Genomic DNA, 26732 nt, shown 5'->3' on the forward strand with positions numbered 1-26732 from the left:
CGTGTCCCCTCATATCCACCTCCTCACTGTGCACCTCCACAGCCTCACTCAGAGCCTGGGCTCTGCTGCACCACTGAGTCCATCTCCACAGCTTTGTGGTTGGATCTCCAGGCCCTCAGCTGCTCCAGGTCACTCCTCATTAGCTCTTTCCTTGGCATCCCAGTGAGAAAAGGCCACTGAAGGTAGAGAAGGATGGGTTTATTCCAGCTTTCCAACAACAGGCAGTTGTTTTGCTTGTAACTCACTGTAAAGGGAGTAAAGAGAAGCCTGCTTGGAAGCAGTGGCACAGCCAATATTTTATTAGGAGAACAGATCCAACCAGCTGAAATCAAGGAGCTCTCAGTCCTTTGTGAGCTTTGCATCTCTGGCAGCCCTCAGACAGGTTTTATAATCAGGACTAAGGGGGATCAAGACCTGCAATCCTCGGGTGGCTGTGGAAACTTGTCCTCGTCCCCCAAGTCTCTGGTGCACTTGAGTCCTGCCAGTCTCTGGTGTCACCACACACCCTTCCCACGTGTTATTCCTGACATGCCAACTGCATGGCCCAGCAGAGAGCGGCACACGTTACAAACGAGGTGAAAGAGAAGCCAGAACCCACTGCTGGATTCTTGCAGCCCGCTGCTAATTAGGTGAGACATGGTGAGAGGAAGCCCTGCTATCAGCCAAGCCAAGGGAATGTAAATATTTGCAAGTCTAGGTCACCAGGCCCATTATTTACTGTTCTGTCCTTTGACTTAAGGTTTGACACAAGACTTGAGGTTTTTAGAGGTTTGTTGTGTTTGGTTGGGTTTTTTTTTCTTTTTGCTCTGAGCGTCCCGTGATTTCTTGCCAGTTAGGTAACTGTGAAAGGGAGGGCTGCCTTCGGCATCCCACACCCACAAAACAATGATGTTACTGTGAACTTTACCCATTAATCCCAGTTCGCTGGGTGGCACAAGGTGTTGGGTGCTATGAGCCAGAAAGGAACGTGAGGCAGAGCTCTCAGCCTCCTGTCCTGCAGACACCAGTGCTGTGTGCATGGCCAGCACTGCTTCCAGTGGGGGAAAAAGAGGGACGTGTGCCACAAAACCAGGCAGGTCCCACCCAAGGCTCGGCCACGGGAGCCACAAATTCTCTCTTTGTTTCAGTAAGAACCTTCAGTTTGTACATTGCCACTGGGCCCTGTCCACAGGCTCCCATTTCTAATTTCTCTGCCAGAAAGTGGGGAAGGAAAATGATTTTTTTTTTAAATTTATTTGAAGGCAGTATTTCACATTCAAGGCAAAAAGCTGTATTCATCTACCCATATTACCCAAAACCTTCTGTCTGTCAGCATCAGGCTGCTGCTATCTCATCTTTCCAAAGTTACTGATTAGATACGAGGATTTCAAAGGTTTGCTTCTCCCTCTCCCCAGTAAGCTGGTTCTGCCCACTGAGGGGGATCACATCCATCTCGATGCAGGCATTGTCCCCTGAGCAGCCCCATTCCCCACTGCTGCCCACGGCTTCAGGCTTCCCCACACTGCAAAGGAGCTATCATTAGTATAGCTACTATTAAATTAGTATTATCATATCTCTCATGGAAGGACCTGGAAGAAACAAGACCTCTGGAGCTGGGATATTGCAGAGGTAAAGCCACATGCTTCTAACCCAGGTCCTGCAGGCTTCCAGTAGCTTTGTGCAGCATCCAGCTTGGCCTGGGAGACCAGGTAAAAAAAAGCAGTGCAGGTCTTCCTTCTTTGGGGAAAGCTCTGAAATGATCAACCATTTTCCATTTTCACTGGATTTTTTTTTTAATTTTTTTTTTTTTTTTTACTTTTCTTCCAGAATGCAAAAATACAGAGCAGACATTTCCTATGGGACTTTTGTTTCCAGAGATGTGGTTTGCCCCTTAAAAAAGCATTTCAATTTAAACCTTCTCACTGGCGTAGTCCCCTGCTCCTCACCCACAGGGTAAAAAAGCATTTCAATTTAAAAATTCTCACTGGTGCAGTCCCCTGCTCCTCACCCACAGGGTCTGGGGGCTGCAGCTGACTCGATGTGAATGGACTGAGATCTCCTGCCTCCAAGAACAGGGAGGCAGTGGGGAAGGAGCAGCAGCAAACTGGAAGGAGTCACCCCGAAGTGGAGACAGCTCAAACCAAGCTGCCACAAACACACAAAGCTGAAGGAGCACAGCAGGCAGAGGAGAGGAGATGGGAAATTTAATTTTATACAGCTTGTAAGAAAGGAGATTAAATGGGGAGTGTGATAATGCTATAAATACCTCCAGGGAAATACCATCAAAGGAGAGAGGGGGATTATTCAAATGATCTGGAAACAGTAAAACAAGGAGAGAGCTGGGGCCAGGAGCTACAAATGGACATATTTCAGGAAAGGCATTAAGAAAAAGTGTCTGAGAAGTGAGAGTGATTAGGTGCAGAAATTGGCTGTCCCAGCAGAGTCAGGGCCTTAGCAGAGGTATTTGAAGGTGCTGTAAGCACTCGTTGGAGGGGCATGCGGGTGTGACTGGGGGAAGGACAGGGGTCAGACCTCCTAAAGGGGTTTAAAACCCCCCTCACCCAAGATGTTCCCATGTCTGATAGCTCACCATCAGCCCTGCTACACGGCCTTGGAGCAGACACAGAGCCCTGCAGCCACAAAGACACCTGCGAGCACCAGAGCTGCTCATCCCTGACTGCTGCATTAGAGCATTCCCAGGCATTCCCTTCCTCTTCCTGTCCTGCCTCTCAGCCTTTCTCCATTTTCCTGAATTCATTTCCCTATCCTGTGACCGAAGAAAACAAAGGCTGATGGAGCCATATGCTGACTTTTCTGGTCCAGGATGAAATGCCATATAAAATACTCCAGCCAGCTCGCCACTGTGTAACTTGGCAGAGTAGCGTGAGTAGCTAATGAGTAAAGCTGAAGTTGGATGTGCAATTAAAAGTGATATATTTTTATATATAAATGATGAGTTTTCCATCCTCAAAGCTGATAAATTTCTCAGGCTAAATTTCTCAAGCTAAGAGCCTTTTGTGGCCACATTTTTACAGAGCACTATTTTTTTTTCCTCTGCTGCCCTCCAAAAAAAATGACCAGTTTTCCCATCTACTTAATGGGCTGTAAATACTTTTCTGCTAAGATGAAAAGTCCATTCGATTTGCATTAAATCTTCATCATTAGGAGCCCTTGAGAGACTGCAGCAAGGCTGGATACTGACACAGAATACTGCACCTTTTTCTGGAAACCTTCCCTTAAAGATCCCAAGGGGGAAGAAGAAACAAAAGAGGGCAAGCAAGGGGTGAATAAAACCCCGTGGTTTGGTATTGGGACAAAACTACTTGCTGGAAAGGGAATTTTAAGCCCTGGGGTCTCCTTCCCAGCCTTGGTGCTGTTAGGGCAAGATCTGCCCTGTCTCAGAATGTCTTTGATGCAGGAGTTTCCCTGATCTTCCAGCCCTCACACAAGCCTGTGGACGTGTCCGTGAGCAGCATCCCCATCGCTGTCCCGTGGCCCCTACATGCCAAGCAGGGTAGTGACATCTCCTCTGAGCAACATTCCACCTGTACCAATCCCACCTTAAGCCCCCCAAAACACAAAAGAGGGCAGAAGAAAGTTCAGCACCAGCAGCTGCTTCAGGTCTGCGGAGAACAGCCTTGGCCAGCACCAGAGCTTCTGACCTGTCCTCTAGCACAGAAATGCATGCAGGGGGTCTTGAGCTGCCCTTTCAGCTTCAGGCACAGCTATCATCTCTTCAGCCCCTGATCCTGCCACGTCTCTGGACTGACCTGCATCACTGCTCAAAAGCTGCCTGCTTTGCCTTTCTTCTTGGCAAATTACAGATGATTTTAGAACATTTTGATGATTTTTGACAATGATGAAGAGTAAGGTCTCAAACTGGAGCACTGAGCTCAGCACGGGGCTGTGCTCCAGCCAGAAGTTTTGATGATTTTTGACAATGATGACGAATAAGGTCTCAAACTGGAGCGCTGAGCTCAGCACGGGGCTGTGCTCCAGCCAGAATCCCGCCCTGATTGTCAGCTCTTCCCTTGCAATGGGGATTCTGCTCTTTGCCTGATCTCCTGCGCAGGCAGGACTTAAAGGCTTCCACAACCTCTTCAACCTTTGTCACGATGTAAACCAAGGGAGGCCACACTGCAGCTGCAAACAACATGATCCCAGTGAATAAGTAATTCAGGTGAGGAGCAGGGCCACAAGTGCCACCTGCTTCTTGACAAAGGTGTGCTCACAGTGTTGCAGAGCAAGCACAGCAGAACAGCTCTGGAGCCTGACCTGCAGACCAGAGCCCCGTGACTTCCCCGGAGTTCCTGTGCTGGAGAGGGGGACTGCTGGGGACCCACCAGGCACCTCAAAACCCATCACAGGGGTGCAAAAGGCTTCCACCCAGGACCTTCCAGTCTCAATCTAGTGCTCAAAGACACAACAACAGGAGAAGGGAGGTGGGGTGGGCAGAGAAATCCCTTCCAGAGGCAGCTGCTGCTCAGCTGGGAAGGGCTGACAGGCACAGCATCCCTTCCCTGCTGTGGGTGCACAAACACTCCCATCGAGGCTGTTTATGGGCTCTGCCATAAAAGGTTTTCAATCAAGCTGGGACAGTAAACTCTAGTTTAAATTAAACTACCCCATTTACTCACGATGAAGGCTGTTTGCATCTGAAACCCTGTCTCGGACAAATAGTGCTTCAGAGCACAGATTTGGCTTATAGCGTTTAAAGCAGCTGTCTTCATAAAAGCTAATAAAATGCCGTTGGATAATTAAAAGCTTTAATTAAAAATGCAAAGTCCAAATAGTTTCATAGTAACAAGGAAACTTGTTTTGACATCTGAAATTGCTGCACAAGCTAAATTCCCGTGTATTCTCTCCAGGCTATTTAGAGTTTGCTGCGTAGCTGGAAATGTCTCCTAGCTCAGTGCAATCACCATGTGTTGCTGGGGACGTGCACCAAAAATTGATGCTGCTTGTTTTACAACTTCACTTTTAATTATCACAGTCTGAGGCAGCAGTGGGCTTATTTGCATGGCAATCCCTGAACGAAGCCTGGGGATGGAGCAGCTTGGCATGCAGGGGATAAAATATGTAACTTCCAGGCACGGGCTGCCAAGCTCAAGTGAGAGCTGAGCAGAGCAGCAGAGCCAGCCTTGGGTGGAGTTTCCAGCAGCTCTGCCCTTAGCTGTGGCACTGGGACATGGGCTGCACGCAGTGTCACCACCATGATCCCTTCCTGCAGCCTGGAGCACCCACACACCGGTGCTGGGAAATGGAATTTGGGGATGAGGAGCCTGAGCCTGGATACAGGAGTTGGTTTTGCAGCTGAATGTGGGAGCTGGGTCTGTGGCTGGGTGCCATGTCTGCAACAGCTCAAATGCACGAGTTTTGTGTCTGTTTCTCCTTTTATCCACATCGGAGGGAACTGGAGCACATCTCGCTTACATGAAATCCTGTTTGTTGAAGGACAAGCGCAGGCCTGGACACAGCTGGGGATGTTCCAGCTGTGGTGCACCCACAGGAGCACAACACAGTCAGGAGGAAGGAAGCTCCAGGAAAAGAAGAGAGAGGGGAGGGGAAGGGAAGGGAAGGGAAGGGAAGGGAGAAGAGAGAAGAGAGAAGAGAGAAGAGAGAAGAGAGAAGAGAGAAGAGAGAAGAGAGAAGAGAGAAGAGAGAAGAGAGAAGAGAGAAGAGAGAAGAAGAGAAGAGAAGAGAAGAGAAGAGAAGAGAAGAGAGAAGAGTGCTCTGCCCTGTCCCTGGGATTGCTGAAGGCTCACTTAAGTCCCAGTGCTTCTCAAATCCTCATTTCAAAGCCCCCTGAGGCTGCAGAGCCAGTGGGAAACCTCTGCTTCATCCACACTGTTCCCTTTGGACCCTCCACAGCATCAGATCCTCTTCTGCTGGGGCTGATGGGGGTGCGATTTACAGCCCCTCTGCTCCAGCATCTTGGAACAAAACACTCCTGTAATGAGCACTGGTGAGACAGCAGTAAATCCATCAGTCCACCCTCGGGAATATAGATCCATAAGGCTTAAAACCAACTGGGACTGATTTAATTGTGTAATTTGGCATTTCTCACAGCACAGACCAAACAGCCTCTCTAAGCACCAGCTGTTACACACCCTGCACATCTCCACAGCAGCTCCTCCTTTGGCTACACAGCCCCTCGTTCCCTGGCCTTTGGCAGTGGAAAAGCCACCCCGGAGCTGCTAAGGGGATGTTGTTGTTACTGCCCTTACTTTGGAAATGGGTGCCACTGTCCAGTTTCATCCCCAAGACACTGGATCCTGTTGGACCATTTTATGATTCGATCAGTTTGGAGGTCTTTTCCAACCTTAATGATTCTATGACTTATTGGATCATAAGAAAGCCAATTTCTTTTCCCATTTCATGTACTTCTAAAGAGGTTTAAAGGGAGTAAACTTAAAACATTTGGATTTCAACAGCCAATGGCTTTGTTTTGGCCTTTTTTTTGAATTTTATTGGTATTTTTCTCTCCAGGAAAACCATCAAAAATTAAAATCTGGCTTTTGTCCAAGTCTTTTTAAAACTATGAGCACAATAAGCATTTCTCCATCACAGCCCCAAGGCTGGAAGTAGCTGGGATAAAGGCAGTGACTTGGCCCAGTGCTGAGGAGGCACCTGGATGCATTTCTCTGCCAGGTAACCACTGGCAAGTCGTTTCTTTAAGTCCTGCCTCGTTTCCCCCACCTGCAGAATGAAGAGATGATGGATTCACCTACTCTGCAAAGTGCTTTGCAAAAGCCCCTTTATCTCATGGCTCTGCTGGCTTCTGGGGGATGGAAATTTTGGGTTTCTCAGCACTCTGTGCAGCTCCACCAATCTCTGCTCTCAGCTTGATCCACCCTGCTGAAGAGCCATGGTGTGTGCAGGGAGTTTTGTCAGCTTCCCACCCATTTCTGTCCTGGCCCTGGGTGTAAGGGGCTGCAAAGGTGACTTTGGGTGCCCAGAGCAGACCTCTTACAGCACCTCCCTCTCTTGCAGCAGTTCCCCTGCAGTGATGGTCACTTCTTGGTTGTCTCCAGCTATGTGTCACACGCTGGGGGAAACAGAAAAAATAGAAAAGAGTAAGTTTAAAACATCAGAGAAACCTTTTTTCTTTAGTGTTAGGATGGTCTAATACTGGAAAAATTTGCCCAAAGAGGTTTTGGAGTGTCCATCCTTGCAGATATTCAAACCCAACTGGACATGGTCCTGAGCAGTTTGTTCCAGTTGAGCCTTCTCTAAGCAGAGGGGCTGGACTTGAACCTTCCAGAGGCACCTTCTAACCACAGTGATCCTGTGCAATTGTTCATGGGACCTACACAGGATCATCCTCCATCCTGGGTACCCAACGTAGCAGCTTTGCTTTCCAGTCTGCACACAGCCACAGCAGCATTTTCTGTGACTGAGGGAAGCTATGACCATGCTAGGTTTCAGTCAGCCACAATAAAACTAATTAACATGTGAAAAATCAAAGGCAAACTATGCAAGACACTCAAGAAAATTAAACTGAATTGATTTTTCAAGTGGATTAAGATAAGTCACATTTTGCTTCTTTGTACTGTTTTTAGCAGAATTAAAATGACCATGACTCAGTTTAGTTCTCCTTAAATGAATGAAAGTAAACTGAATCCCTTGTAAGAGCCTCCTACCAAGGAGTTTAATCCATAAACATTTATTTAATTTTGATTTTCTTTCCTAAGTGTCCTTAGCCAATACCTGAGGCTTTCTCTGCAGTCAGTGGCAGGAGACAGATACCACTGGAATGTGCTGCACCGCTGCTGACAGAGGTGTGTGTCCAAGACAGGTGAGAGGCATTTCACTCAGCATCTCCAGGGAATCTCTCAGCAAACTCCCCCTAAAACACAGGACAGTAAAAAAAACCACCAAACCCAGGACCTGCACTTGAGGAAATCACTCCCTGTCTTTGCCTGGGGGGCAGAGGTGTGATGGGTGCGTGGTCCAGTTGCAAACACCATCATTTTGATCGCACAGGTCTCTTCAGGAGCAAAAAGAAAGGGAGCGATGATCACTGCCCAGCACTACCGGGGCTGTGGTACCTGGGACTCGCTCAGTGTGGGGACTGGGACAACAGGCCCTGGCTGTGCAGGAACAGCTCCTTGTGTTGTCCAGAGGATGAGAAATTGCTGGCCAGCACAGGAGGGAGGATTTTGTGAGCACCTGCAGATGTGGGGCCTGATTCCAGCTTCACGCTGGGCAACCCCACGTCAGCCTCGCAGCGCTTTGGGGGACAGCCTGGGGCTCGGGGTGCTCTGCCCTGCACCCCTGCATCGTCCAACCCACAACCACGTACAGGGATGGAGGACTGAGACCAGAAGGGTCTTCATGATGCCAAGATGGGCAGGTGGCTCCCGCAGAGCTGCACGCAGCCCAGGGCTGCTTGTCCAGCCCGCATCAGACACGCTCTCGTGCCGCCTGCAGGCATCAAGGCTGTTTTGCATGGCTGCCTTCCCTCTCATTTTCATGAGAAATTATTCCTGCCTGACACCGGGAGAGGCTGGTTCAGCATCCTAAACACACCATGAGATTCGTGCTTGAGTCCCATCTCTGCTGACATTTGGGGTGCAAAGCACTTTCCAGCACTGATCCCAGGCAGCACAAGCCCTCCTCCTCATCACTGCTGGTACCCAGTAGTTTTGCCTTTGCTGAGGAAACTGGGGTGATATTATACACTGCTGGGATTTATGAGGCTCAGCCACATTACCTTGTGTAGATACAAACCCAGCCAGTTCTTATCTTGCTGGGATTTCTGCTGGAGACTTAAAAGGAGCCGGGATAGGGACACCGATAAAGCTCTGGCTTTCCACGTAATAAATCACCATCAGCTGACTGCTGCTGTTTATCACTGTAAAGAAAGACCAGGACAAAGTCAAAGTGGGGGAGCATAAAACCTTGGTCTTTCTTGCCCTCTGCTCTAAGGTGGCATTGGAGTGAGACCCAGCATCCCTCTTGGTAGGGGGAATTCCTCCCCTCTGCCTTTGATCACCCCACAACCTGCTAACACCTCATCACAGCCTGTCACTAAAGTGGGGCAAGAAACAGCCCTGAAAACATCTTGTAATCACCACGGTTTTCCCATTCCCTGTCAAGATGAGACCTGGAATTATTCAGCAGTAGATAAAGCAGAGTTAGCTCCCAGCCTGACCCTGGTCTTGGGGGACTCACCAGGATGCTGAGTTCATGCATCTTGTCTTGAGTGAGATGGGCCGGGAGTTTGGTCTTTGTTGCTCACACTGCGGGTTCGTGGCCTTTTTATCTGGCTGTCTCTCATTCTCTCTGGGCCTGACAAGAAAGTCCCTCCTGGATTTGGAAAACGTTCTCCAGGGAAGTTTTATCAGGACTTCTGAAAAGTTCCACTTTTAGCAATTAATTAAAAAAACAAAAATCCATGAATTTGCCAGCCTGCTGTGCTTGCTGTCACGGCAGCCAGTGGGATGCTGCAAATCCAAAGTGGTGACCTTATCACACAGAAAGGTAATGGTGCCCTGGTGGGCTCTGGTGGGTTCCAGCCTGGCTCACGTGCGATTTTCTGCGATTTGCTTTTTCCACTTGGTGACAGCAGCGAGCTGTTTATAAGCAAGACGTGCCCTCAGACGCAACTTTGCAAAAAATGAGTAAAAACAGGCATCAGACTCCACAACTCACCTGCTTAGAGACAGTTTGTCCTTCAACATCCACATGGAGGAATTCCTGAGTTCACAGCACTCCTAGACACAAAATAAACAGAAAGGTCCCCTGGTTTTGGCCACGATGCTTGTGTCAGAGGCATCTTGCAGGTTGCAGCAGGAAATAAAATTTCTGCTAATAAATGAACTCAGGCAATGTTCCTTGTACGAATGCAATCCTGCCATCCATGACTTTAAAAACTGCTGGAAGGGGAGTATAAAACAGCCATCCCATCCAAGCTCTTAGCTGGGGGAAGAGATTCAAACCCAAAATCTGGAGAGTGGTGGAAGAAGACCTGCCAGACAGTCAGTGCCCGGCCTCGGAGAGCTGGTGCATGGTCCAGCCCTGCCAACTGCTCCAGAGCATCTCAGGCCAGGTGGAAAAGAGCAGGCACAGGGAACCCTGCCAGGGTAAGGCTCTGCAGGCCTGGACTCACACTCAGGCCATTGGACCCTCACCCATGAGCAGAGCTTTCCAGGCAGCCAGGAAGGTGCAGGGCAGATCATCCATAGCACAGCACCACAAAGTTTTCCCTTTTTTACCGTAAGTTTTACTAAACTTTCCATCCCTACACTTTTTTTACAAGTGGAGACCTGCTCCTCCCGAGGGGAGAAAGTAAATCCATACAGGCAAAGGACAGAGACCAGTGTTTCCCAAACCTCACTCTTCCTGCTTGCCTCTCAAACTTGCTCCTGGGGCTATACTTGAAAACATTTGCTCTTCACTTACTTGGGCTGATCACTCATGATCAGGTTTCTGGGTGTAGAGTTCAGTGCTCCAATCCACAGGCTGTCAGCTCAGTATCCTCGGAGGGGCTGCAGGTCCAGCAGATCCACAGCTCGCTGTTCCCCAGGGCAGCTCCAAAGTGCAGGATGTCACCACCTCCATCCTTTCTGCTCTCCTGGGCACTGGCTGCTTCCTCTGAGCCCTTCAACACCAGCCTGCACAGGGCAAATCTGGGTGCATGTTGCAATTATTAAAGGATCAGGGGCATGGATCATTGATAGAATTATGGGATCAATAAAAGAACTGTAGCAATAGGCCTGTAAGCAAAAGACCTGTGTGTGAGAAAAACGCTCCATGAGAAAATTCTTGTGTGAAGAAAAAACAGGGCTGGGAACAAAGAGGGAGCTTGAAGATTTGCAGCTGTTCAGGTAAGACTGGGAGAGAAGGGAGGTGAACTCTGAATTCTTTTAATCATAACTGTAGAAGCTTGCCAATGTAAGTCCAATTATGCAGAAGTAGAAATTCACTTTGATAAGTTTTAAGCCACTTAAGAGTTAACAAGCTGGTATACTATATAAGTGCCCTTGGATTGCTAATAAACGGAGCTTGCTCTTATCAACCACATTGGTTTTGGTCTGCAATCTTCTCCCCCCACCGGAGCCGGGCCTTTCTTCTTTTTACAATTCCAACAGGTGCACCCTTTGCTTTGCCTTCCCCACCAACAATGTCCTCTGGGCCAGCTTTGTCCCTCATGGCCCCACACCACAGGGATGGACACTCCAGCCTCAGGTTTGAGGGCAGTTCTCCTGGGAGAAACATGTTCTAAGTTGCCCCCAAAGCCTGGCAAGCTGGTGCTGTTATCCTGGAGGCCACACCTGAGCTCCTGAGACCCCCCAGGAATGCTGTGGCTTAACCCTACCCTCATTATGGCAGGACAACTCTGCAAGGAACCTGCTCAGCCCAATCTTCCCTCCAAGCCATCTCAACCTTCCCCCTTTCACCTCTCAGTGTGTACACCTGCAGCAGTGGGGGCATTTTCTCCTTTCTAACCTCATACAGGTAGTAGGAATCACCAGGGGATGGTGGATGGAAAGTACCAAAATAGGAAAAAATAACTGCCCTTTCCAATTATTTTTTGCTGACGTGATGTTAGGCAAAAGTTCCTTTTGGCAGAAGTTTGGTTTTCAAGCAGTTTTAAAGCAGAGTTCATCCCAATTTTGCAAAAAAAAAGATTTTACCAGAGCTAGTTTTCACCCATTACTCAGAGCAAAGCTGAGTGTTGGGCTGGTCGAGCGCCCTAATGTGCTCTGCCTCCAGACAGCCTGTGCCTGGGTACAGCCTCAGCAAAATCTGAGGGAGAGTGTGAGATTTGGCTTAATGATCACACTTAACACCTCTTTTTCATTTTATAAACCTGAGCTGGTTGTGGCTGAAAGCAAGAAGCAGATGGTTTTAACTGCAGGAGTAAGTTGCACCCCATTCAGAGGACACTTTTCTGCATAAACTTTTGGGAAAAAAGTCTCTCTCCTTTTCAAGATCCAAGTCCTTCCATTGCCCAGGGTACCCCAGCTAGATCCCATGCAGTGATGCTTTTTGTCTCCTGTCCCATGCTCAAACCATCAACCCCTCCTAAGCAGGGATGTGCTACCCAAGGAATTTCTCCACCAAGCATTTCTTCTTTCAGAAAGCCAAAGCCAAGCAAAACCAGTTTTTCTGCAAGCTCATGCAGCTAGGGAAGAGAGAAAAACATGCTGATAAGCATCTTGGATGGCTTCAGGATAAATTTATGTCTGATCTGCTCCCTAATACAAAATGTTTTGGTTGTCTTCTCTCCTCAGCAATTGCACATGAAAATCCAAGTTAATGAGATGAGGATTAAATACCCTCAGGTTGGGGAAATAAACCTTGACTTCTGGCAAGATTTGAGAGGTTTTGTACAAAACAAAATCATGTGAACAGCAGTGTAAAAGCTTCAGCATGAGATTTCCCACAGCACTTTGTACCTTAAAGCCCATTTTACATGCGAGGACAGAGGAGCATCTACTTGGCTCCATCCTGTGATGTGACAGGACAGAGCCCTGAAGCCACCAGACATCCCATAAGAGTGGCAGGAGCGTTTACCAGGCTGGGAAAAGGCACCAGCACTCTCATGTGGGCCAGGAGCACCCACCTGTGGGTGCCATAGGGACAAGACCAGTCAGGACACGGGGCAGGTCCACTCCATCCTTGATGATACTTTGGGATGTGCAAAGCTTGCTGTCTCAAGTCTCAATTTGGGTCATTTTGGGTGCTCCAGACCAGCAAGTTGAATGTTGGAGGGGTGATAAAGGGTGATAAAGTGGTAACAGCCCTGCAGGCCAAAAGGTGGGCTCCTGTCACAACAGAGGAGAAACACAAGGAAATGAAAAACGATTAAACCACCGGGGAGGGAAATGTGCTGGGGCAGTGCCAAGGGCAGGCAGTGTCCTGTCACCTCCACAGGATACTCTGTGCCCCTCGTGCAGCATCAGGAGATGGAGCCACTGTTCCCAATCCCACGTCCAGGGCACCATCAGCAACCTGCAACACTCTGTGCATCGAGACAGGTGGCAGGAGCACCAAGCCAGGATATTTGCTGACATTAATAAGCTTCGTTCACCACCATTAAACATTAAAAGCTACTTATTTTAACAGGAGAACTCACTGACCTGAGGTAACTTTTGGAAACGGGCCAGAAGTAGAATAAGGGGGAGGGAGCCAAAGCCAAGAGTGCTCCACTTTCTCCCTCTCCTCCCCATGCAGCACAGACACACAGCACTGAGCCTCCTCGAGAAGCTGCCATCCCAGACTGGGCCCTGAGCAGGGGACACATCTCTGTGACATACAGCAGCTCCTGATCTCCACTGGCACATTCACCACCCATTAAACACAGCGCCTCAAGCAGGAGGCTTGGATGACAATCCGCTTCAAATTCATCCTCCTACTCTGGTTAGGATTCATTTTCAGCAGCTCTACCTGGAAATACCAGCCAGTAGCAGCCTGCAGGATCCCCCCTTGCTAGTGGTCACCTGGGTCACTGAGGCTCCCACAGAGGAACTGGAGGCAGATGCTGATATCTGCTTGGCCATGAATATGGCAAGAAACAGACCCATTTTTCCCATATCCAGATCTCCCAACCCACTGAATACACTGTGCTACAGGTTTTCACTCGCTAGATGTCAGCAGAAGAATAAAAATCACTCTGGTGCTCCAGCTTAGACCTGGCAGGGGTTTCCACTGGGCCGCTAAAACTCACAACCTGACACCAATAAATCCATTTGCTGCTGCAATAACCAGACTGGGCAGAGGCTGGCAGGGAGAACCCACCCAGAGGAGACTTGGTGTCTCTGTAAGTCCTGGATGGAGAAAGCCACAACCCTGGACTGACTCATCTGCATCAGCAGAATCCTGAGACACTCAGGGACAGCAAAACAGAATTTCTTTTGCCCACTCATTTTCAGTGGTGGGGGATCTGCTGCTGGCCCAGGGCCCAGCCTCTCTAGCAGAGCTGATTTAACCACCCAGCACTGCTCCCCAGCTTCTCCTGCAGACACCTTTGAAGCTGGGGATTATGACCTGCCCCTTGCTCCACCAGCAGAACAACAAACTGCGGTATCAAACACCTTTCTACACCAGGAGAAACAGTCCCGTGCTATCAGCTTTTGTATCTTTATGGTTTATGCAGCAATAAACTCAGACTGCAGCCCTTGCAGTAGAGGGAACTGAATCAGTGTAATAAGCCACCCCAAGGCTGTACCTGCTTGTCCTGAGCTGGGCTGTCACCATGTCCCAGCAGCTTTTACCCACTTTTGCACAGGACTGACAGCTGGGAGAGTTGAGGTCCTGCGCTGGCATCTCTGTACAAGAGCAGGAGAACGGATCACTGAGCCTTAGGAAACCCCCACCCCAAAAATCTGCCCCTACAGACTCAGCTGTACCTTCATTGCACTCTTGACTTGGGGCCACCTGCCTGGTCCGGTCAGGGAGTGTCTTAGAGCACATCCCGAAATATCCATGTGGGATTCCCAAACCCAGAGGCAGGCAGCAGCCATGGGGTCCCCTTCACGTTACACCACTGTGTGGAGATGCCCAAGAGTTTGGGACATTCAAAGTTTCCCTTCCAAACCACACTCTTACCTATAGCTGCTAAACCACCCAAAATGGCATTGCATGGAGGGTGGATGCAGCTTCTCGGATAAATCATGGGTCACTACTTGCCCCCAAATTCTTCTTCCTGGCTAATGCCCTGGAGATGGATGGGCTCTCAGGGCTCTCCCAGGCAAACTGGTCTCCCCTTTCCCAGGGTCTAGGATTTCAGACCCTCCCCATCCCAGCCCAGGGTGTCTCCCCGTGCGCTGACCCTGCAGGACACAGTTCAAAGCCTCCGACAGGAAAAACAGGAAAAGCCGCCCCGGCTCTCTCCGTTGACATAGTTTCGGTCTGGTTCTTGGTGTCAAAGGAGGCATTCAACTCCACCTCGGCCCGTGGGCCCTAAGTGCTGCTTGGTTCCTCTCAGCAGATGCCAGGAGGCCCCCGAGGGAGGACACGGTGGTGGGGAGCTCCCAGCGGGTGCCATAAATTCCTGCCAGAGCAGGTTTGGGGGGGTACCAACCCTCTGCCCTGCTCCGGGAAGCAAATCCCATGTTTAATCGAGGCACGCAGGGGGAAATCTCTGCTCCCCTCTGAGACAGATCAGGGAGGCACCGGAGTCTTTAAGCATCTCCCAGCTGCAGGGAGCAGCAAGAAAACACGGAGAGGCTGCAAGGTGTGAAACGAAACCTTGTGCTGGGTTCGCAGCCAGGAGATGGCGACTCAGGCCAGGCAGGGAGCGGATAACTGGGAAACACGGAGACTCCGTGTCTGCAGCCCTGCTGTGCTGATGGGGCCACGGCAGGAAGGGCAGCACAGGTACTTGGGCACACACATGGAGAGCACAGTCCCAGGGCCACCAGCTTGTGGCTCTGGGGAGGGACAAGAAGGAGCTCAAATGCAGGATCCCTCCCTCCGCTCCGTCCGGCAGGCAGGGTGTCATGCTGCAGCTAGGGGAGACATTCAGAAACTCCTCCTGAGAGAGGTTTGTCACCCTCCAGAGCACCGAGACTGCTCTCATCTCACCTCCTGACTTCCTCAGTTACCATCTATTTATGCCCCCAGGCCCGGCCCTAGCCTCAGGCCAAGAGGTGGGGAGCAGATTTCATGGAGATAGGGAGGCTGCATTTCCTGTTGAGCAGGTTCATGGCTCTGCTCATCCACGGGGCTTTAGCTCCTGCACCCAGCTTGGAGCAGGGCAGTGCCCAGGGCAGAGACCCAGCCGGTGTGTCACCCCTGGGTCACGAGAAAGGGTGACACATTGGCCAAGTCAGGAGCTGGAAGCAGGCCCAGAGGGCAAGGTCTGAGCATCCCTGAGCATGGGGTCACACAGCACTACCACTGCAGTGCTGCCATCCCGTTAAAAGGTGCCCCAGTGATGAACCACTGATCCCTTGGAGATCCGGGGCTGTGCCACCCCCACCAGGGACACAGGGGATGAGCAACACCCCCCAGAACCCTGCTGGGGCTCCCTAAACCAAAGCCTCATCCTCCACAGCCTGCACTAAACACCGTATTAACACCCTCATGGAGATCCCAGTTCCAGCCCTTCACCTATGGATTTCCTACAGCTGTCTCACATATGACTTGGGGCAGCAGCTCAGATCTGAGCAGCTCCAGCCTGGTCTGTGCTCACCAGAGGGAGATGCTTGGGAGTGGGAGGCAGCCCATCTGCAGAGCAGGGCCTGCCTTTGAAGAACCACCCTCTGACTTTTGGCTTCTCAAAAATGCAACCACAGAAAAGAATTTTTCTCTCCAGGCCTCATCTGGCAGGGTCCTTGCTCTGAGGTCTCAGCTTCCAGCATAAAACCAAGAAACTCTTCCAGATCTAATGCTGTAACTCCCAGGGGCAGATGTGACATAAAGTAGGGTCCCCTCTGGTTCTGTCTGACATCACTCATCTCCCCAGATGGCAGCAGTCCCACTTCCAGACGCTATCCTGGCTGCAGTTGCAGAAGATGCTCCAGCTCTCCGATGCCTTCTGCATCCACCAGCTCTTTCCCACATCTCCTTCCCACTCCTTACGCTGCTGTCTGCTGGGTCTGTCACCAAATTCATCAGCATCACACATGGATGGAGACTTCCTGTGGGTCACACACATCCTATTGTTGACCTCATGCTCAGTCTCCCTGCCCGAGCACACACAGTCCCAGCACTCAACAGCATCTGTCCTTCAAAAACCACTTTCCCAGGGCGTATCCACCTGGGACCTTCTGGAATTCACCACACACTGAAGACGCCAGCATGTCCGCAGGTCAGCTGATCTGTCGAATTCATGGCCAGACTCACAGTGCCCAAGTCACACTCAGGCCAATGAGGTAAACAACATCCCTGTCCTGTGCAAGCATCTGAGGCAGCTGGCATTTCCCTCCCAGATGGGGATGAGCCAGCACAACACATGCACTGGAGCTTCTTCTCCAGGGCTGATGGGACACAGAGCCATGGTGCATCTCCCAAGCCTAGGTCAGATCAGTGCTACCATAAATACCCTGCTTTGGACCAATTCAAACACCCTCTTGCAGATCAAAGCATTGGGGAAAGCAAGGACACGTTGGCCCCACTCTACAATCACACAGGGGAAGTCAGAAGAGGGTCCTGCAGCCTTTTCAACCCCCCTGCCCTGCTGAGAGCTGCTGTCAGCAGCAGTTGGGGTGACAAAGTTGTTGAAACAACACTTTCCCACTCCTCCCCCCACCATGGGGTGATGCAGCACTGGCTTCATGGCTTAATGTGAACCAGCTTTGGTAAATATAATGAAATCATAAAAAGAGGGGAAATTTCAGCACGAAAGAACTGGAGTCTCTCATGCAACTGTACTTCCCCCTCAGCTAAACTGATGTGAATGGTGGCTGGACCCTGATTCTCGTGGGAACTCATCCACTTGCTGTTTATCTACAACGCAATAAAAATAATATTAAAAATAGTCTGTGGAGCAGAAAGATCAGGAAAAAAAAATTGACACCTGATGTTGTTCTTCTCCCTTGTCTGAAATCCAATAGCTGAGTGCTGGGAACAGGCATGTCCATGTGATTACAGCTCAGACACTCCCAGACCTTGTCTTGAACAGAAACTGAGATGAAATTGTCCTTCTAGAGGACTGAAATGTTTTTATGAGGTTACTGAAGCAGCAGGTATGGTGCTGCCATCTCACCCTGGGACCAGAGCCCATCGCTCTGTTCCACCCTCCTGTAGTGGGGAGAACAGATGAAAATACCAAAACCCACAAGGCATTGAGGTATTGTGTTAAAAGGCAGCGTTGTAAAAACCTAAATGCTGCAGGAAAGCCTAATTTTGCAGCATTCAAACCTCTCCAAACTACATAAAGGAGGGAAAGCTGTCATTAAATGCTGAACCCAAGTGCCAGAGGGACAGGGCAGTGCTGGAGCTCCAGTCATGCCCCCAGACAGGCTGTGCTCTTCAACACAGACATGTGTCCAGGGTGGTTTGCTGAAGAAGTTTTGAATTAAGACTGCTGGGGAGAAAAGCAGCAGGCTTGGGAATCTCTGCAAATCAAAGGTGGAGAGGGAGCAAGGTGCAAGCTCCTCCTTGCACTGAGCCTTGGGTTCAGGACTACACTTTTCCTGGGCACTGCCTGGCTGGGCAGCACCTTTGCTGTTACAAAGTGAAGTTTTTTCAGTCATCATTCACTTTTACTCCTTTTTACAAGTTTTAGTAACACTCCCATAAACAGGTTTTTAATGCAATCCTTTTTCTCTGACACACTGCATGTTAAAGATTAGCAGAGGCTTTTTATTGCAGGTAATAAAGAACCCTGATGCCAAATATTTTAACAAACCAAGTGCTCAATGGGAAAAGCCCAAGGGGCTCCAAATGCATTTCTGCTCTGCAGCCTCTGTCAGGGACGGGGGGAAGAGACAGAGAGTTTTCTGGGAAAATATCTTAGATTTTATCTAATTTTTGGAAAAGAACAAAGTGGCTCCAACCTCAGGAGCTTCCCAGCCAGGCATTTCCCACACTCCATGCAGAGCTAGCTGTTCCCCCCCAGCATCTCCACGGATTGGTTCAAGGGAGACACTACCCGAAGAAAAGAGTGAATTTAGGCTTGTCTTTTGTGAGCTGCAGTTTATCCTCTCCAACACATCCACCCAGAGCTGCCTGCAGCCACGCAGGGACCAGCGCAGGTTGATGTTATGCACACCATATGACCCCACAAGGGGGTTTTCTTCCCCAAGCCATGCTGCCGGCTGGAGGCATCACATCCCTTGGCTGCAGCCAGCGGGGAGGAGGAGGTGGTGAAGCCCAGCACGCCACTCTCACAACACACAGCAGGGACAGTGCCCTTCGCCAGGGCCTGGGGTGCCTTGGCCCGGTGACACCCGTGAAAATGAGATTGTGCTGCTGCTTGGTCCCAGCACGCCGGGTTCCTGATCAGGACAGCTGGGAGAAGCAGGGCTTGGCAGCTCTCCTTGCTGCTCTCCACAGCCTCAGCATCTCCCTGCTTTCTCTGCTCCTTTGCACAGCCCAGATCCCTGGCGAGTACCACATCCTCCGCATCCCCCACTGCTGAGCATCCCTTTGGATTTACTGAGAAAAAAACCGGGCAGCGGCCATTCCAAAAGCATTCGGGGATGGGCTCTCCGCCCACACACAGGATTAGGTTTCCACCCCTCAGCTCGCTTTCAGAGGGGGCTGCAGCCTGAGAAACCAGGAAGAGTCGCACGCACACGAGAACAGCCCACGCAGTCACCGGAGCAGCTGCCAAAATTATCACTGCCCACAGACTGAAGAGGGAAGAGCCTCGTGCCATTCTCCAGGAGCCCAAACACATTTTCCCATTCCCTTTCCCCTCTCCTCCCACGCGCAGCCATCCCTCCTGGCCAAGGCCGAGTGCTGCACAAGGGCTCAGCCCCGTGAGCAGGAGAGATTGCGGCGCTGCTCCCGCGGGCAGGAAAGGAGTCCTGCAGAGAAGGAGATGTTGGCAAGCCAGACGTGATCCTGCTGACATTGCCTGCAAAGCCATGGGGTCATAGAATCAGTAAGGCTGGGAAAGACCTCTAAGATCATCAAGTCCGACCAGAGCTGCAGGATGGGCTGCAGGGACCTGCAGAAGCCCCACTGCAGCACCACAAGACCCTCAGTGCCCTCCCTCCTCCTTCCAGCCCTGCTGAAATAAGCAGAGCTGTTTCTTCACTTTCCCATGACTGGATTCTCCTGAAAACAGCAGAAAACACTTGTGCTGATGGTAATTAATCTGACAAGAAGTCAGGAGACACAGATTAAATGTCTCATATCACTGGGGATCACAGATAATTGTAAAGATAGGCTCTGTTACAGAATTGGCAGATGGGCTCAGTGTGCATTTAGAGATCAAGGGATAGATAACCAACCCTACCCTGGGATTCACCACAGCCTCCGTGGTGATTCCCCACCACTGCTGGAGCTCACACAAACACACCCTCACCCTGGGTTTGGTTTGCAGGGCTCCCCATCCTTCTGGGGTGGCAGGCAGGGCCCAACATATTTTGGGCAGCTACCGTGGGGGAGTGTGGCGACATGGGCACACTCCTGGGAAGGGTAAAGGCATTTCTGAAAGCTTTTAGCTGTGGCCCATCCCTGGTCCCAGCAAGGTGAATGACCAGAGAGAAACAGAGGAGTTATTCAGGTACTGACCTCCTACAGCAGTGCTCCCCCATGGTCCAGTCCCTCTTGCTGAGACCCCGAGGCTCTCCCCACTCAGCAGATGGAGGCACCTTCCTAAGGCCTCTGGGAGGGTCACCTGCCTCTTTCCACAGACTAACCCAGGCACTTCCATAACTGCCAAACTCATAAATATTCTATATTCTGTAAAAATGCAGCCACAGCCCTGCACTGCCACAGCCAACTTTCTTTAGGAGCAAATCAGCAGCCACAACTTTCTCTGCCATCCAAGTCCCACATCACAGGTCTCTAGAGCTGGTTCTGGTTAAGGTGATTTCTCCCAGCACCTAAGTAGTCCTGAAAACACTTGGAAGTTGTATTAGGGGACACCTTTCATTAAGCCTTCAGCACCTGCTTCAAGCCAATCTGAGGGACCTTGGAAAAAATCCACAGGCTGTGATAGCAGAGCAAGGCTTGCAGTTTTCCAAGTTGATGCCAGGTAGGTGCTCTGAAGGAGGACACTGAAGGCTTGGGCTGTTTGACCACCTGTTGAGAGCAGCACAGTCTTAGAAATGGAAGAAGTTGTCCTTGAGGAAGGGCAGACTGCAGGTGCAGCAGCATTTGCACAATGAGCGGAAGCAGAATAAGAGAATCGGCCCTCAAAGGAGCAGAAACCACCTCTGATCACTTTTTCTAAGAGTAGATACATGAAGTAGATGCTTGGTAACCCATCTGCAACTGCACATCATCCTTTTAGGATAACCCATGCGAACTTTGCAGCCAGCATCCATAACCACACAACCCACCCACGGGTTCTGCACCACTGCTTTGGCTGTGTCTTTCAGAGGACTTGCCTTTTTTCTCTGAAACATGAGAAGTTGAACTTGGACCCGAGATCAGAGTGGTTGTGCTTTAGCTGTGCAATCTTTGGAGTTTATTGAGGCCAAGCAGGCCCTGACAGCACAGATGTGTCTCTGAACAAACCAGCCTGGGCTGTGCCTCAGTCTTGGAGCATAGAGAAGGCTGTGGCTGGTTTGGGGTTTGGGGTGGCTCCTCTCAGCACAGCTCTTGCTTCCCGTTCATCAGCATGGGATAAGCTGACCTCACTGCAAATGCAGTCCGTGGCATCTGGATCTCAAAATTATTCAGGGCATCTGCTGGTTGGCACTAGTTGGAGCAACCTATGGATTTTCTTTCCTCAGAGCTGCAAGGTTTTCTCTTCCTTTCATATCTATGTCTGCAAAAGCCAGAAGATTTTTCTCCCTAAGTGCTGAGATGGAGAGATCAACCAAATTAAAAAACCAGTTAAAACCAGGGGTCAGTGCTGTGCTCTGGGGAGCCAAGCCCTTCAAGGGAGGGCTGGGGTTCAGCCACAAAAGCCAGGAACCTGCAGAACCTGCTGGTGGTAGTTCCCCAGGACCTCTCCAAGGTGATTTCTCTTCAGGAAGTCCCTGTGCAGCTGCTGTCCCTCTTTCATCACCCTGGCCCAACTCCTCTGCCTGCAAAGGAGACACTGTCCACCACCACACTGCCAATCTGCAGCTGCCTGCCCAGTGCCCACAGCGTCCCTCTCCCATCCCCACCTCTGGGAACAAGCTCCACCAGTAAAACACCCTCGCAACATTGCTGCCATCAGCTTGCATAACTCTGATTCCAGCTGGGACAAACCAGGAGACCAGAAAACAAGATTGAACCAGCCTCACTCACATGTTTCCAGCAGCCTCTCAGTGAGGCAGGAAGGTTTTGCTAGTCTGGGGTTTTTTTTTGTAAAAATACAGAGAAAGCAGAGAATTTGACCGAAGGTGTGTAGAGTTCACAGTGGGCCAGGGCAATGGAGATGCTGTCCCACTCCTGGCCCTCCAGCATTACTTTCTCCTCTAAAACTCAGCACAGGAAGGAGGACAAGAAACTCCCAGAGAGGGTTAGAGACCCAGCATGGATCAGAGCTGAGAGCTGAGCACAAAGCAGTTTCCCTCTCAGCGTACAGACTGCGCAGGGTCTCGCAAGATCCCACCAAAAATCAGAGTGAACTGCTTTCTCCTCACAGACAAACCCACCACTGGTCCCAGCATCCTGACCGGGGCCAAGCAGGGGTGGCACAAGGATCGCCGAGTCAGGTGCTGTGCCCAACACACCCATACAGGAGCTGAGCAGCCACGTGAAATTTCCCCAGGAAACTCTTTTCCAGGCTGGCCAGTAGATGGGGATGGAAGAGCAGCCAAGGTCTGATCGCTGATCCATGGGCAACCGTGTTCCTCCAGCCTGGCCGTGCCCTGATGGTTGTCAGGGCTCAGGGGGCATTCACTGGTGGCTGTACTGGCCATGTGCAGGCTGAGATAGGGGCTGCATGACTTGGATGCAGAGGAAACACCCCAGAGTTTAAGTGTCATCCCTAGGGCAGCAAGTGTAGGGATAAACCCTAAAATAACTCCACCAGATGTCCCTGGGGTCTGCCTGTCCCCAATAATCCAGGGTGGAGAGACCTGTCCTCATCGTGGATGTCCTCGCTGCTTGATGGGGAAGTTTAAAGAGGACCAGAGAGGAGATCCAGGTCCAGGTGGCTGCAGCACCACTACCCAGTGAAACTATGGCCAAGGGCAGGAAAGAGAGCCCTCAGAGCCCATCACATGCCCTGCTTGCCTGTACCTGCACGGTGTAACCTCCTGAGAGCACTCGGCACCCACCACCCAGGTCTGCTTGTGTTCAGCCAAGACGCTGCATGGAGGGAAAATTTGGAAACCCCAGGAAGAGCCCAGAGGCACAGAGAAAACTCCCTCGGCTCAAACAGCCCCGCCTCGTTCAGCTCTGCCCCTAAAGGGTGGCCAAGTGTTCTGGATCCCCACTGGTTTGTCCCATTGAGGATTTGCCCAGGGGATGATGATGGCCAGTGAGCCGGATGGGCAATAAGGAATGACAGGACACTCGCCAGCACAGCAAAGGAACATGCGGGTTTCTGTGGGGTGCTGGTGCCTTTGGACACAGCACTGGTGCAAAAGGGCTTCCCCCACTGGAGCTGGGCTCTGAGCAAACCCCAGAGCTGCCAGCTTTCACCCTCCAAAATAAAGAAACAGGAGCAAACAAGGAGCGACACTCAGTGCCCTGCCCCTGAGCTCTGCCATGTCAGGAGCTGTCATTATGTCGGTGTGTAATTATACCATTAATTACTGACCATAAAGCTCTAAAGAAGACAGACCTGAAATTAATCTAGTGCTGGAGCAAAGTCCTGAGAGATACCTCTGTGGCTGCTAAGGCGATGGAGACTGAGATTCAATTTCTAAACCAAAACTGAATTTGCAATTAGCTCGCCTTGTTGCCTAAATCTGACAAAAGACCTTCCTGCATTTAGTACCAAGAAGGGATGTCTCTGAACTGCCATCAAACCACAGAGGCTAACAAAAGCCAACTGGAGCAGAGCAGAGGGAGCAGAATCCCAAATGTCTCCTTGGGCTGAGCAAGGCTCTTGTTTGATTTTGGATTTGCTGCACACTCAATGTACATCTCCGAGCAAGCCACTTAATCTGACCCTGGCCCGAAGTTTAGCTGTCTGTCAAATGTTAGAAAAGGGCTTTGTCTCACTCACAAGGACTTGGAGGTTTAATTACCGGCTGTGCCAAGATGCCCTTAGGTGGAAGCTGCAATGCAAATGTAAAGTATCATTATTAGAGCTTAGCAAATAACTCAAATGTTTTTCTGCAGCAACTCCCTCGAAAAGAAATTAGATTCCTTTCTGGTGTGTTTGGGCGTCTTTCCAGGCTCTCTTGTTGTGACACTCGTGAGCAAGTGGAGAACTAAGAATATGAAGGTAATTCACCAAAAGTCAATGCCCGGCTCCTAAACCTGAGCCTTCGCACGGAGCCGCGCTCCTGCCACAGCCCCTGTGTGTGCCCAAACCCAGCACCAGGGGAGCCAGGGAATGGGGCTGCACCCAGGCAGGGGGGCCCATCAGCTGCCTGTGGACACATCCAGCCCATCCAAACAGCCCAGGGACCCTTGGTGGTGTGCACACATCAGCCACTGCCTTCTGCACTGTCACCAGTGCGAATCCCTGGGGGTGGCTCCCAGCCTGGGCACTCTCAAGGCCTTGCTGAGCCAGGGGAGCATCAAAGAGGAGAGAGATAAGGGAGAGAGGCTTTGCTGAAAACGTTTTCCCGGGGAGCCACACATCCCAATCAGCTCGTGCTATGCAAATCCCGATGATTTGAGCCATTTCATGCTTGCCCCTGAAAAGTCTGCAATGAACATTTGCATCATAAATTCTTTGGGATGGCTGTTCTCTGGGGCTGGGCACTTGCTATAATGCTCCAAGAGTTTATGAGGACCTGACAAAACCTCCCAGCTCCTGCTGTAATCACTCAGTACCTTCCTCAGCACCGTGTACTGGACTGTGGCCACTGAGTTCCAGACCAGGGAGGCACAGGAGCATCGCCACAGCCCTGACCTCCCCGACAGCCTCGTGTGAGTGGGAACAGCAGAGAGGAACATTTTCAATTAGCTTTACAGAAAACATTTGCCTGAAACTGGATGCTGTGTGAAACTCCTGAACTCTCCTTTTTCTTTCAGAGCTGGGGGTGAGGCAAGGGAGGGATGGGGGGTGGAATTGGAAGAGCTTTTTATTTATTCAGATCGGAGTTGCACTGCCTCAGAGCATGTGTGGTTTGGCCAGGCAGAGCCAGAGCAGGATAAAGGAGCTCCTGCTGTGCTCCACATCCAGGCTGCTCCATGGGACTGGACCAGGACACGAAAGCAGAATGCTTTCAGTGTCCATGGAGGAGCCAGCCTTCTCAGCCCACACAGTGCCTGCACATCACAGAATCACAGAATGGTTTGGGTGGGAATGGACACTGCCAGGGATCCAGGGGCAGCCACAGCTTCTCAGGGCACCCTGTGCCAGGGCCTGCCCACCCTCACAGGGAAGAATTTCTTCCCAATATCCCATCTAGCCCTGCCCTCTGGCAGTTTGAAGTCATTCCCCCTTGTCCTGTCACTCCAGGCCCTTGTCCAAAGCCCTTCTCCAGCTCTCCTGGAGCTCCTTTAGCACCTTAGGTCTCCCTGGAGCCTTCTCTTCCCCAGGCTGAATAACCCCAGCTCTCCCAGCTTTGTCTCCAGGGCAGAGGGGCTCCAGTCCCCTGTGTCACATGGGCCCCCTCCCTGACACACATCACCTGTAGGGTGGACACCGAGCAAAAAGTGCAGCAGGAGAAGGGCAGCTGGACCTGCCAAATGCCAAACATCCCCACACCTTCCTCGTACCTTGAGGTTAAACCTGCAGCACCTAAAGCCCAGATCCTTCCCCTGGCTCTGATGAAGTGTCCTCGGTGCCAGTGGGTCAGATCACCCAGTTCTGGGACAGTGTGGCCAGACAAGGATGCCCTGCCTGCCGTGCTGCCCACCTTGCTGCCCCCCATGCACAGCTGCTCCTTACCCACCACAGCTTTCCTGCGCCCCTACCCCAGCACATGCTGTGACGTGATTTATTCCATCTAATTAACTTCTCCTCCCCTCTGCAGCTGATTTCTTCACAGCCAGGGCTCCACAGCCTCTCCAGCCCACTGAGCTGCCAGCACAGTCTTTTGTTTCAGCACTTGCCTCTCCCAACAGCCCCATTTGCTCCTGTTCCCCCCAAAGCCCGCCAGTGCCAAGAGCAGCATTACTGGAACCAGGGTTACAGCACAGTAAACTGAGCTCCTGTCCCACCACGAACTCCTCTGAGGTTTGTTTGTGTTTTTATTTGAAACAGCAACAATTAGGAAAACAGCAAGAGCTTTTATTTAATTTGTTTTTCCTCCCTGGCTGGGCGTTTCCCCCCCAGACACCACCCTGCAAAGGTGCCTCAGCCTCCGCATGGCTCTGCAGGTTCCAAAACATTCGCAGCTGTCACTGCAGAGCAGAAACTCTGCTGCAGAGAGATAAACACGGGGGTTTTCCATCTGCAGCTGACAACTGTGGCTGCATCATTTGGGACTCCTTGGGTGTGATTTCTCAGCAGTTCTGGGCTTCCATCCTCTTGCTGAGAGCTCTATACCCCACTTTTCTTTTTGGAGTTCCCAGTGTGTGCCTGGTCCTCTGCCAGCAGATGTCCTGATGGCTGCGTGGCCCATGCCTGCACTCCCAGCTGAGCCACAGCTTCTACAAATCCCTCGTGGCTGAGGCACGTGGTTTTTAAAAATCTGTATCTGCCATGCAGACTGTGACAAGATGAAGAAGTAAGAGCATTTGTAGTTACAGAAACCCATTGCAAATTACTTAACAGCACAAGCTCACGCCAAGGCCAAGGCTGCTAACAGTCTGAATCCATTCAGCCAAGCCACACTCAAGCCATGACAAGTCAGAAAAATAAAGTTAAAAAAATATCCTTGAAATGAAATGCAGGTCATGGTACTTGATCTGCATATTTATAAAAGCTGAGCCTAATCCAGCCAAACTTTGCAGAATAAGAATCTTGCTCGTCTTTGATCCTGCCTGTGGCTCCTCAGGGAATATCAGCTTTCCTTCTGCAAATTTAGATGGGATTAAGAGTCACCTCAAAAGGAGCAATATCTGCACAGGGTGGGGAAGTGATGGAGAGCTGTCCCTTGAAGCTGACGGATGTTGAGCTGGCACCACAGGGCAGCTCCCAGGCACACTCTGGGCACACATTTGCAGCA

At 50.8% G+C, this 26732-nt stretch overlaps 1 long non-coding RNA gene across 10 annotated transcripts in view; it reads right to left on the reverse strand.

Annotated features, from left to right (window-relative positions):
• Window positions 1-5658: 5658 nt before the first annotated feature.
• Window positions 5659-26732, reverse strand: part of LOC108448880 — a 62188-nt gene continuing 41114 nt past the window's right edge. For 7 of the 10 annotated variants that reach the window (XR_001864948.1, XR_001864944.1, XR_001864942.1 and 4 more), the window contains 5 exons: window positions 10387-10613; window positions 9157-9698; window positions 8696-8836; window positions 7690-7828; window positions 5659-7027 (listed from right to left, as the gene is read on the reverse strand). This is a non-coding gene — a long non-coding RNA (uncharacterized LOC108448880). Of the gene's footprint in view, window positions 7028-7689; window positions 7829-8695; window positions 8837-9156; window positions 9699-10386; window positions 10614-12553; window positions 12756-26732 lie in introns of all 10 variants that reach the window. The other 3 variants (XR_001864949.1, XR_001864950.1, XR_001864951.1) reach the window with 3 other exon arrangements.

This window comes from Corvus brachyrhynchos, unplaced genomic scaffold, assembly GCF_000691975.1.
Source record: "Corvus brachyrhynchos isolate BGI_N302 unplaced genomic scaffold, ASM69197v1 scaffold148, whole genome shotgun sequence".
Lineage (NCBI taxonomy): Eukaryota > Metazoa > Chordata > Aves > Passeriformes > Corvidae > Corvus > Corvus brachyrhynchos.